At 45.3% G+C, this 12,294-nt stretch overlaps 1 protein-coding gene across 10 annotated transcripts in view; it reads right to left on the bottom strand.

Annotated features, from left to right (window-relative positions):
- Nucleotides 1-9,042, bottom strand: part of FLRT2 (fibronectin leucine rich transmembrane protein 2) — a 77,055-nt gene extending 68,013 nt beyond the window's left edge. For 2 of the 10 annotated variants that reach the window (XM_083839806.1, XM_083839810.1), the window contains exons 1-2: nucleotides 4,669-4,869; nucleotides 1,476-1,541 (exon numbers count right to left, since the gene is read on the bottom strand). The gene's annotated coding sequence lies outside the window, so the exon portion shown is untranslated. The other 8 variants (XM_083839803.1, XM_083839807.1, XM_083839804.1 and 5 more) reach the window with 8 other exon arrangements.
- Between the last annotated feature and the right edge of the window lie 3,252 nt (nucleotides 9,043-12,294).

The following is a 12,294-nucleotide window of genomic DNA, read 5'->3' as shown; positions in this document are numbered from 1 at the left end:
TGAAACAGCTCTGAAAGATAAGAGCTACTCATGCGACTACATGGTACAGGACCAGAACTACAGTTGAGAAAAGCTTTTCTCTTTAATTTTCCCTGTTGGTTTTAATGAGCAATTGGCAAAGGCTACCAGCAGGAACTGGTAGCAACCCTGCTGCACATTGATTTCAGTTCTAAGAAGGTGCTGATGAGGCTTTTCATTCAGGGCTCTGACCTTTCCTGCTCTTAATGGGTCACGGAGTATTTCCGTACAGTACACAGTACTTACTACAATAAGTGTCAGCCTGCCCAGACCTTGAGTCACTATGCATGATAGTAAACAGCTAATGAATTAGGGAGATGAAATTCCAAAATCTTTTGCCCTAATCTTGTAATTCTCCATCAAGATCCCTGACATTCACTACATTTTGTCACACCAAAAGCCTATTAAATTTTGCCTGCAAGGATTGAGGGATCAGTTTCAATGACCTTTGAATGACCAAAAATTCTCTGTGCTGCATGCATTTGTAAACACCCTTGCATTATACTAGGATAGAAAATGTGTGTTTAAAAATAAATAAATAAATAAATAAATAAATAAAACAGTTGCAGCTTGAAGTAGAATGTGCAGGAGATTGCTTCTAGGTAGCACTGATAGATAGCACAAGATTTCCTTTTAGAAGAGATGTTTTATGGACCTCTTTAAGCATCATTAAGTTTTCAGGAATGCTGAAGAGAGCATGATGGATTTGTTTTAGAATGTTCCTAGTATTTAGTTTTGATTCTGCTTAAAGGGCCATGTCAGAAGAAGGAGTTAAAAAGGAGAAAACAAAAACTAAAACTATCCAAAAAAAACTGTTAGCCATGTAAATCAAAAATAAAAAAAAGGAAGGTATCAAAAGGTCCAAACAGCTTTCACCAGTGGCTGAAAATGTTAGATTAAATTTTACTATTTGTAGGAGATATTGTTTATTGTGACTAAAATATAATATCTTAAGCAGAGAATAGTTTTCATTTCAAATGCTTCTTTCCTGATTATTACCTATGGATTAAAGTTTGGGTTTACTTTAAATACATGATGAAAATATTCCTGTCAAGACAAATATTTTAATGATGATTTTTTGTGGTTGCTTTTTCTTTAAAAGAAGTCGGTTACTTGAAAGGAGTAGGTTACTTATAGCTTTAGGGTGACTAAAGCTCATATCTTTAGTGTATGTTAAATTAGCTTTCTTTACGGTAATAACTATATATATTTTTAATAAAAAAAAAGCATATATTTGTTTTACCAAAATAAAATTTAAAAAAATGCAGTTTTTATCCCTCTAGGGCAAGTTCCAATTCTTTTGGTTTCTTGAAGAAATAAATAAAAAGCATTGGCAGAGAAACTCCTGAAAAGACTGCCCAAGGGAGAGGAAAGGAAACACCTAAAAACATCATATTACCAAGAACTGAGGTAATCAACCACAACCTGGGAAATGTCAAACAATGGTATTCACCTACCCAAAGATATTGCTGGTCAAGTCCTCAACTGCCATTTACAATCACTAACTAAAACACGGAATATAGCTGTGGATATAAACAAGAGACAAATTAGTATTGGGAAGCTGGGTTTAATAATCCCCTAAAAGAGACCATCTGTTTATAAAGACCCCCTTTTCCTTGATCTCTGACATGTATTCTTAATATAGACACAGCTGGATTTTTTTTTCCACATTTTTTAAACACCCTGCTACTATAAAGTCTACTTATAGCATATCTGGTCAGAGTGTTTGTCTCAAGTTTCAGTTATTATGTAAGCACTCAGGGACAATAAAATTTCACATACAGTCAGCCAGCTTTAAAGTAAGTATTAAACCATCAGACTAACATAAATGCACTTCCTTTATTATTGATGTTCAATACCACTGTACTCTTTAAGTTTTTCTGACTTTTAGCAAATGTTCATTAACATTGGAATAGCTGTCTGTAATTTAGGTTGTTTTCAAGTTCTTGATGCACATTTGGAACTAGAGTTTGTTTTTCTTGTTTTCCTTATTAAATTAGTAGGAAATCACAGTCAATAACAGATATGACATTGACAACCTGACGAGTTAGATGCAGGTATAAAAGACTAAAATGATTCATAGCCTGTGTTTCCAACCCACAGCGGAGAAGAAAAAGGGAAAAAACACCGCTGACTATACACTTCTCACAGATAGAGGTCACTAATGGACTGGATTTGAATCAGTCTGGTAAAAGCCTGAAAGTTATATGAAAGTAATCTAGTGAAAAATGAACTCATTTTGAGATTAAAGAGGCAGCAGAAATGATTAAGAAATAAAGTTCTCACCTTCCTGGAAACAGTATTATCTTAAGTGTGCCTTCTTTCTAGACCTTTAAATAGAAAGTGCAGTACAGGAAAAGCCTGATAGAGACGTTTGTTTGAACTCCTTTTTGTTTTCTTCACTTGCTAAAACCATGTCTCTCCTTCTTTTCCACTGGAAGGGTAGGAAAGTCAGCCCTAATGACATCCTACATTTTGGATGCTGCTATTTTAAACAGTTAAAGCCAAGCACATTCTTGATTCTTGGAGAAAACCATAGCCTATGTAATGCAGATTCCAACTGGGAGGGTGTAGGGTTCCGCAAAGGAGATATGTCTACATCCTAAATCAAACTATCAAGCAGGCCAGGATATAAATGTGACTTGTAACAGTGGCTTAAATTAGATCCAGACTCTCAAAGCCAAACACAGATAACATCTTATACAAAATATAGGGTGTATGTGTGTGTAAGGAGCGAATCTTTTAAGAACGCTGGGTGCATTCCAGCACCACTTCTTGCTACAGCCTGGAACTTTGGGAAAACACTGATGACTGTTCTAGTCACAGGTAGTTTTACAGACGCTGTATTTACACAGTACTCTGACTTGTTTCACCTACAGTACTCCAGGCCTGCACTCTCTTACTTTTAACTGCCTAGCCATCTTATCAGGACAGAGAACAGCACTTTAAATAGCAAATCTCCTACAAATGGTAATGATGTTTGCAATTGCATGTCTCACATCATTTTCGGAAACAAGATCAGTATTAACATTTTAACATCACTTTTGTCACTTAGAAATGTTGACTTTTGAATAGCACCTGTTGTATCGTTTTGATTATGCAAAGATTAAGTCCCAGTGATAACACTGCATACATTGACTCTTTAAAGGAAGAAAAGAGTGGGTAGGGGTATAGGTACAGTACCTTTTAAATGTTTTCCAAAAAAATGCCAGGGTAATTTTTCCCCCCTTCCAAAAACCATGTATTTCTGAAACCAATTCATGAACTGCTTCTGCAAATACGATTGTATAAAGGTGCTCTTGGAGAAAGACAATGTCAGTGAAAGAAGTGATGAATGCAGCCCATGGAAGTTTGGTTTTTGTTTTGTTTTAACCCACGTAGTGATCAATCTCAACCTTTAAACTGGTTTAATTTTCCTGCAAGCACTGAAGTATGATGCAGTAAATAAACCGCTCTTTAACACACACCCTCTTTCTGTGCGCCTGTGTGTGTGTGCGCGTGTGTGCATGTGTGTGTGCGCACACATCTGTATGTGAGACAGAGGTCTGACTTGCTTTAGTGTCTTTTCCTGCTTCTCATGCAAAGAACCTCTACCTTTCTATTCTGCTGAGCTCTGCATTGGAAAAAAAAAAAAAAGCGTCTGAAGAAATCTAATCAGTACCTTCCACACACGGTACAGGAATTTACACGGATTTGTGCCTTGGATTTATTAGCTTATTGTAAGCCTTAAAACAGATTTCATCCATTAAAATTAATTAAAAGCTCCTGTTGACTGATTCCCACTACGAAAAGAAGGTGGAGACCCTTACTCTCATACTTTGCTGCTGATTTCTTTATCTTTCATGGGATTTCATCTCATGCTCTCAAGACAGAGGTCTTTTCAGCTGTTTGACTTCTTTTGGCGATCTGTTTTTCTGTTCGCTCTTCCCCTCCCCCTCCCCGTCTCCCCCGCAATATTTGCTGTTGCTTTGCCAGAGATCCCCGTCCAACTCGGCAGGTCTGCGAGGGACTCCTTTGTAGTTCTGAGTTCCGAGCCACCTCGCCCCCACCCACTCACCACCAGCCCCCCGCTCCAGAGGCCGCTGCTGCTGAATCCTCCCCCCGGGCGCAGCTCCCTGCTCTCCCCGTTTTTTCCATCTCTTCACACTTGCCAGCTGAGCCGACTGCCTCCTCCGAGCAAGCCTCGTTTTTTAAAGTTCCCGTTTCTCAAAACCACCTCCCAGATCGTGTCAATGATCGTGCTCGTACACGCGCTCTGACGGTTCTCCTGTAGCAGGAGGAGTGCTCGGCTCCCCTGTCCGGGGGGCAGCGGGCTGGGGGCTGCTTTGGGCAGCCTCCCCTCGGCGCTGAAATGGGGCCGGGGACCCGGGACCCCGCTGCGGCTGCGAGCTCCGAGACCCGCTCCTAACGCGCCCGCTGGCGTAAAATCACCCGCGGCCCCTGCGAGCACTTGCCATTCATAAATTTGTGCGTGCCTGTGCCTGGTGCCGCACTCTCGCAGGCACGGACGGGGCTGTATCGAGGCGGCATTTCTGCCACACGACCTGACCCCGGCTCCTCAACTTCGAGAAGGCAAAGGGCACCGGGTCTTTAAACCGCCCGAGGCTAGAATTACCGGGAAGGAAAAGAGAAATGAAATCCCGACTGTACCTGGCAGTGTCTGGGAATCCCTCGCCGGCACCGATCATAATCCCCCTGCGCGCCTCTGGCCCCCCAAACCAAAACTTTGCCGCCGCTCCTGGCCGGTGGCCGCCGCCCGCCGCGGCCGCCGAGCGCCGCTCCCGGCCGGCCCCGAGGGCCCCGCTCCCCGCCGGCCGCCGCCGCCGCACCGGAGCGGCCCCCGCGCCTCCCGCGCCTTCCTCCGCCCTTACGAGGCAGCGGCATCGTCCTCCCCCCTTCTCCGCCACCTCCTCCTCCGGCGCGCAGCCCGCGGCTCTGGCATCCCCAACGCACTTTCTCGCCTCGGTTCGCTCCTCTTTTCCCCGCCGCTCCTCCTTCTCCGGCAAAAAAAAAAAAAAAAAAAAAAAGGAAAAAAAATTGGAGAAAAAAAAAAGGGGGGGACACGAGTACGCCCGGTCTTGGGCTTGCTTTCTTTCTCTTTTCTCTCTCTGTCCTCTGGAAACGGTGAGAGGATCACAGGATCACATGAGGAGCTGGCACGGAGACCCAGGACCCTTGGAAGTCGGAGGTGGCATCGGACACATATGTGAGTATATGTGTGAGTGCGTGTGGCTGGCTCTCTCCAAGTCCTGCGCCAGCCTTCAGCCGGGATTGCAGGCTGATCTTTGCAGTAATGATGCCTCAGATCTGACTATTCCCTGCTAATGTAAGTCGTGCCTTTTTTTCCTCCCTGCCTGACACCCCAGGGAGATGTTTACAGTAATGAATTCAGTTGATAGCCATCTCTCTCTCTCTCTCTTTCCTGGAGTCCCTCCCACATTTCTAGTTTAAAGAATGCTTGGAAGGCAGGGCTGCAACCTAAAGCTTTCCAAGAGGCAAAGTCAGGCTAGGTTTTCTCTTTTCCTTTCCTTTTTTTTTTTTTTTCCCTCCCACTCTTAACCCATTGCTTGCTGACGGCAGTGTAGCGAGCTCCAGCCCTTCGGCATCGCCCCCCTACCCCACAAGCGGGGAACAGAAACCGGCGGGGGGTGCTGCCCGGGGGGTGCGCAGCCCCCGGACACCCTGCGGGCCGGGGCTGCCCGCGCAAGGAAGGTGCGGGAGGGGCTAACCGGGCCCCGCTGCCCGCGGGGTCCGTGGGGGTGTGGGAAGGGAAGGGGGGGAGCGAGCAGAAGAACTCCCCCAGCTGCAGTCCTAACCCGGAGATGCCCTCGCTAGCGATAGTTACAGTCGTGCTCTGCTCCAACATGGCGATATTTCATGTGCAGCCGCCGCCAAGCCCGCCTCTCCCCCCTCCCCTTCTATCCCTCTCCTTCCCCCCTGCTAACTTTTAGGTGGGTAATAGCAGCACGGAATAAACAGAACACAGAATAAAAGAAAGTCCAGCCCTCAGGGAAGAGACGGACCTCCTTCAGCATTCCATCTGATTTCCATGATCAGTCAGAAAGATTTTAAAACCACTGGAGAAACCACCTTTTGCCCCAAAGCGCTAACAACGCCCCCGTACTAATCCCTTCTGCAGCACTTGCAGTGTGTGTGTGTGTGTGCATCCCGGGTTATCTGCGCTTGTTTCGGGGTAACCCTTCCCCCGCCGCCCAGGTCCCTAGTAAGCTGCTGCCTTGTCCTGACAAGCCCAGGTAAAAGCAAGATTATTTAATGCCGAGAAGCACCTGAGCGATAGGATGTGGCCGGCAAGGTAGGACGTGGAGTGTGCGAAGAGATGAGAATTTGCCTCAAACTTCTCCATTAGTAAAGAAAATGGGCGATACGGCTTTGGCTGCGAGTTACTTTAAGAGAGGGGCTGGGGAGGGATGGAGGAGAGAAGAGGCGAGCTGATCAATGCCATGTGTCGAGGAAACAGAAAAGGCAACTGAAATGCCTCGGGGTTTGCTTCCCCCTCACCCCTGGCTGCGCACTGGCTTGCATGTGCAGCTCAGCCCTACCTCGGGAGCTGAATCACTCGCCATTGTCTCCGCACCTCCTTCGCCCTTCGCTTGGGGAGGGCTGAATTATTCACGCCTCCAAAGCTCAACGAGCCCTGCCGAGGAGCCCGGGCGCGGGGCAGCCCCGGGCGCGGTGCTGCCGGCCCCCGCACCCGCCCCAGGCCCTGCGGGGGGGGGTCTGGCGGAGCCCCCGCGGTCCGTAGCCCCGAGCCGAGTCCCTCCGTGCCCTCACCTACGCGGATGCGGGGCGTGATGGGGGGGCTCGGAAGGGGGAGCGCAGGTAGCCCGGCGAGGGGCGAGGAGCTGAGGGGGAGACCCCGCTCCCCTCTCCCCCCCCGGCGGCATTGCTACCTCGGAGCCAGGGTCTGCTCTAGCCTCCCCTGCGGATGGAGCCCCCGGGCTCTCGGCAGCTCCGCGGGGCTGGGCTGCTCGGGGAGAGCGGGTCTGGCGCGGTGCAGAGCCGCGGGGCCAGCCTCTGCTGCTCCCGTCAAAGAGCCGCGGCTGCTCTCAATTCGAATCTCTGCCTGCAGCTCCCAGCTGGTCCCGAGGGATGAAAAGGAGCAGAAGCCCCGTAGGGTCCAAAGCTGAAAGAACAACCTTTTTCAAGGTTGTTCTGGGTCCTTTTTGACTTTTTCAAGACGTGTCTTTTTTTTTTTTTTCTCTTCTTTTATTAAAGCTCTACATACTTTTCAAAGCACTTATTTACACATGATTTATAACTCTTTCCTGAAGCTGATGGAAAGCCGGTGCATTTTCTCCTGAAAATTTCCTCTAAGTCTTCTTCATCCTCTCTCCACCCGTCCCTTCTCCGCGTCCCCGATATTTCCAACCTGTCGCTAACACGTAAGGCAAAGCAGATCTTTGTTGACCACAGGCATTTCTACCCCTCTGTTCCCCCCGGTCACGGAGGAAAGTGGAAATACGAAAAACTTCTGCCCCACGGGCTCCGAGAGGTTCGGCGGAATTGCGCCTGTCCCCCTCCCTGCCTCTGCCCCTCATCCAGCCCACACTTCAAATTAGGGAAAGAAAGGTGTTCAGGGCACACTTTGGTCAAAGCGAGACCCTGTCAATCCACAGAGAATCAGCGAGCCTTTACCTGCTCCCGCGGAGGTGGCTCCTCCTCGGTCGATCACCCAAAGCCCACCGGGTCCGGCAGGTTGAAAGGGGAGAAAGTGGCAGAACAGCTGGGCTCCGGCATGGTATTGTTTTAAGGATCACCACCAAGGTCTTTCCTTTCCATAGCTGCCAATGATCACCATCACCCCAAGGTTTCTCTCAAGGAAAGGAGGAAGGAAATTTACTTTCCAAGCAGCTGTCCAGCCGGTCACTTGACCCTGACACCCACCGATGACTCCGAGGAACACCCCGCTGCAGCGGTTAAATGCCTCGTAATTTCCTTTCTTCTCTTTCCCCCGGCGGCTCCGGCGCAACGCCACCGAGCGATCTTATCGCCGTGTGATCATTATTCACCGGTGACAACCAGAGATGCTGAGCTCCTAAGTGAGGGCGACAGATTTCAAGCGCGGGGCTGCGGCGTGCCCAGCCTCAGACACATTCTTCCTCAAACTTTGCCTAGCAAGCAAGCCGGCGGCTTAACCCTTTGCAGCCCCTTCTGTCGCACGGGCACCGGGACCTCAGCGCACGGGGGTGCGCGTACTCGCGAGCAGCCGCAGCACAGGCGGCCGCGGGGCTGGGGACGTTTTATTACGTGTCATTTTCGATTCTCGATGATTTTCAATTGAAACAAATCAGAACCGCCAACTCTGGGGAGCAGTTGGAGAGCTGAGTACTGCTCCTCTGCGGTTAGGGACTGGAAAAAATCCTCTCGGCAAAGCAGATCTCATGGGGACTCACCTGCCGTCCCTACTTTGTCACCGAGTCTGGTGTGGAAACTGTCACATGCGGCGTATGGAAACCTCTCACATGAGCGTATACAGAGCTGCTGCACTTTCCTCAGCTTGATGTGGCTAAAAGTACATATCTGAAAGTGCTATTTCACTCAGACCCTCGGATTCATCTCGTTTACAGGTTACTAATAACAGCAGAGAAAGGAGCAAGCAGCATATTTCCACGGAGAAAAAAAAAAAAAAAAAAAGTCTTTTTCACACATGCACTTTGTAGTCAAAGGAAATATTTACCACCACCAAACTCCAGCAAGTCAGAACGATGAGAAAAGCAGAAAAAAGCAGAAGAAAGCCTTAAAATGAAGAAAAAAAAAAAAGTGCAATTCAAAGATGAAATGAAGTGCACGAAAGCTTTCCAAACTCAGTACCACCAGCTCGGAGCCTGATGTCAAGACAACGCTGTAGCGCTGTAATGCGAAGTTGTAGAGAGGACAAAAGGAAATCAACGAACTCCATTGGCTTTCTAATATTCATATATATATCTTTTCAGTAAGTTGTGATGACTGTCACGCTTCCCTGTCTTCTCCCCTCCGCCCCCCCCACCAAAAAAAAAAAAAAAAGGGGGGGGGGGAGGATGGGGAGGATGCTCTAACTGCAGCTGAACGACACTGAGAGCCTCGAGGTGGGATGGAGCACTCAGAGCTCCTACCAGAGCCCCCCTGGTCACACAGTGTGGAAGGACACAGAGGCAGACACAGTGCGTGTGGAGGAGGATCTGAGTTCTATCTTTATTGAAGGTGTTAAGACTGGCCAAGGATGAAAAATCCTGTAATAAGCAAAGGGGTAGGAAAAAAAAAAAAAAAAACAAAAAACTGACTGCTCGCTCTCCCACATTTCTGAACTTCGAATTAAAGCGTGACAGGCGAATAAACCTCCTTAGAAGAACATCCCACCCCCTAAAACATAATAAAAAATACTTTAAAAAAAAAAAAGGCGGACCATTTACAGGTTGCCTGTAGTCATCCTGTTCCTAACAACGGGTGACATGGGGTGACAGCCTGGCCAGACCCGCCCGCCCGCGGTCCCGCAGGCAGGAGCGCCGCCTGCACGTCCCGCGGCGCGGCCAAGGTGGCAGCAGAGCACAGCGCTCGGCAGCCGCCGCGGCAGAAACTTCCCCCATTTTCTCCCTTCAACGCCCTCCGTTTAGACTGCTTCCCCCACCCCCACCCCTCAATTATTAATCTTAGTTATAAGTCTGATTATTTGGACTTCAAACAGGTTTTTTTTTTCCTACTATAACTATGTGAAAGTTTTATTTATTTATTTATTACCGAACTGCTTTGCATGATTGAAAGGCTGTAAACTGAAAGGGGAACACAGAAATTATTCTCTTTAAATTATCACTGATTATATGAGATGGATAGCCTGGAGTGATGGTCCACTGATCCGTAATACAACCTCACTTATTTTAAAGAGGATGTGAAATAGGATAACATAAAAAATATTAAGAAACTAAAAGTGTCTTTTTTATAAGTGACTTTTTTTTTCAGATATATTGTTAGAATGATTGCTGCTGCTTGCAAGAGAGAGGGTAAAAGGAGCTGGGAGTAGTTCTGTAACTGGGAGGCTGGTCTAAAATAAACTATTTTTTTTCCATTTTTTGTCAATAATGGCAAATTTTGTATCAGGCCTTAAATTCATACAGCCAACAGACAGGAAAAAAAAAAAACACAACATGAATTCTTCATCAACTTTTTCCAAAATCAATTTCTTATTCAAAAAATATTTGAGGAAAGGGAGGAAAGAGGAAGGAAAGGAAAAGAAAGGGAGAGAAGGGAAGGGAAGGGAAGGGAAGGGAAGGGAAGGGAAGGGAAGGGAAGGGAAGGGAAGGGAAGGGAAGGGAAGGGAAGGGAAGGGAAGGGAAGGGAAGGGAAGGGAAGGGAAGGGAAGGGAAGGGAAGGGAAGGGAAGGGAAGGGAAGGGAAAAAGCCTTTAGAATGGTAGACCAATGAGCTGTTGAGATATTATTATATTCTATCTGGAATTCTACACAAGTTGAAAGGCTGAAAGTGTTCTTTTCCATCTTAATGAAACAAATCAAACACTTTGATTAGAACTACTTTAAACTGGAGAAAAAAACACACCCAACTTGTATTTTCTCTGAGCTCTCACTTTTATAGTGACCTTAAAATGAATATATCATACTGGTTCTGAAGCAGGCTTTGGCAGATTTTGTGATGTAACTCAAATGGTAAATTTCTACCATTTTGAAATGCAGGGATTGGATTTCATGTCAAACTAAAACTGAACTTTGTAAAAGTATGCATAATGCCTTGGGATGTCACACTTCATAGCCATGACCTAGCAGAGGCTTTCCCTTCTTTACTCCAAGAGATTTCTGCATTTAGCTTTTGACAGTATCATGAAAAACTATTTCTAAGGATTGCCTTTGGCCATCCTTCTGTGCCTTGTCCCAGGTGACACAGGAATTGGGAGTCTTGTATATCTCTTTTAGTCTGTAAGACAGAGGAGGAGGATTTAAGATTTTCTATTTCTAGCCTCTTTGTCAAGTTGATTTCCAATAAAACTAGGAAACAAGCTGGTCAAAATAAGCTGAAAATCTTTTTTTTTTTTTTTAATTTTTCTTCCACTTCTGAACGCCTTAGTGACTCATGTCAAATGTTGTTCAAAATAGATCCACCCAGATGCCATCTCATGGCAGACACATTGGAAATAGGTAAATAGGCAAGACAGAAATACTTGATTATAACATTTTATTATATTTAAAAAAAAATCTGTATTTTTCTGACCACACTTGGTGACCAAGGAAAGTCATGTCAAATCAAATTGCATATTATGCCATCCCAATTTTAAGTTAAAAGTCTATAAAGGAGATAAAATTCTACATATAAATTGCTGATAAATAAATCATCTTATTTTTCATGCTGAAAACAGTTGCAAAAATAGAGATGAATCCAACCAACAAGTAATTGCATCTGATGAAATTGAGGTCATCCAAATGACTAAATCATAATGGTCATAACAACAACCTGGCCCTCATTTAACATTGTTATGCATTGTGTTTTTATTTATTTATTTAATGTATGCAAATTACAAAGGAAAAATAGAAAGGCAAGAAAAGCAATTGGCTGAAATCAACACATATAGTAACAAACAATCAAACAAACAAAACAGTTTATTTATAATAGGCCTATCTACTTACTAGGCTGGTGGGATTGGAAAGCATAAGTAGAATCTTGCAAATAGTATAAAAATGGTCCACATAAATTATTTCTTTAACAGATTCTAAGCAAAATCATTAAGGTCCTTTACATTGACATAGCCAGCTTTTAAAATAATGTGTGTTTGTTTGTTTGTTTTAATCTCTGGTTCTATGACTGAACCTTTGCCTTTTTGGAAAAAAATGCTTATACTTCTATCAGAGGTATTCTAGCTGCACTATATAGAACTGAAAAAGCACCTCAGTGGCACTGCATTCATTAAGTTTCATGTTATGCATTCATCCCTCTTCTTTCATTTAAAGTGGAGAAGGCTAGAAAGCAGACTATCAATTTACTCTAGAAAAAAGTGTCACTTTCTGATCACAAGGCCATCTGCCCTATCTCCCAACAGACCTCAAGAGCTCACACATTATGATATTTTTCTGATTAAAAAAAAAAAAAGATTTGCTTGTACTTTCTTATCCACAAGTTCAGCAAACTAAAATCATTCTTTCCCTTCCATCTCTGTCAAGACCATTTCTGTAACTTTTTGTATTTTCAGGGGGACTGTTGCAATTATGGAAGGGTCTCTCTAATGATCTAAGAGGATCCATTTTTCTTTCAGCTCAATAAACATGACAGGATGGTTTTT

Source organism: Anser anser (assembly GCF_964211835.1).
Source record: "Anser anser genome assembly, chromosome: 5".
NCBI classification, from domain to species: Eukaryota; Metazoa; Chordata; class Aves; order Anseriformes; family Anatidae; genus Anser; species Anser anser.
Note: the sequence above shows the minus strand (reverse complement) of the source record. Positions and strands in the feature narration are given on the sequence as shown.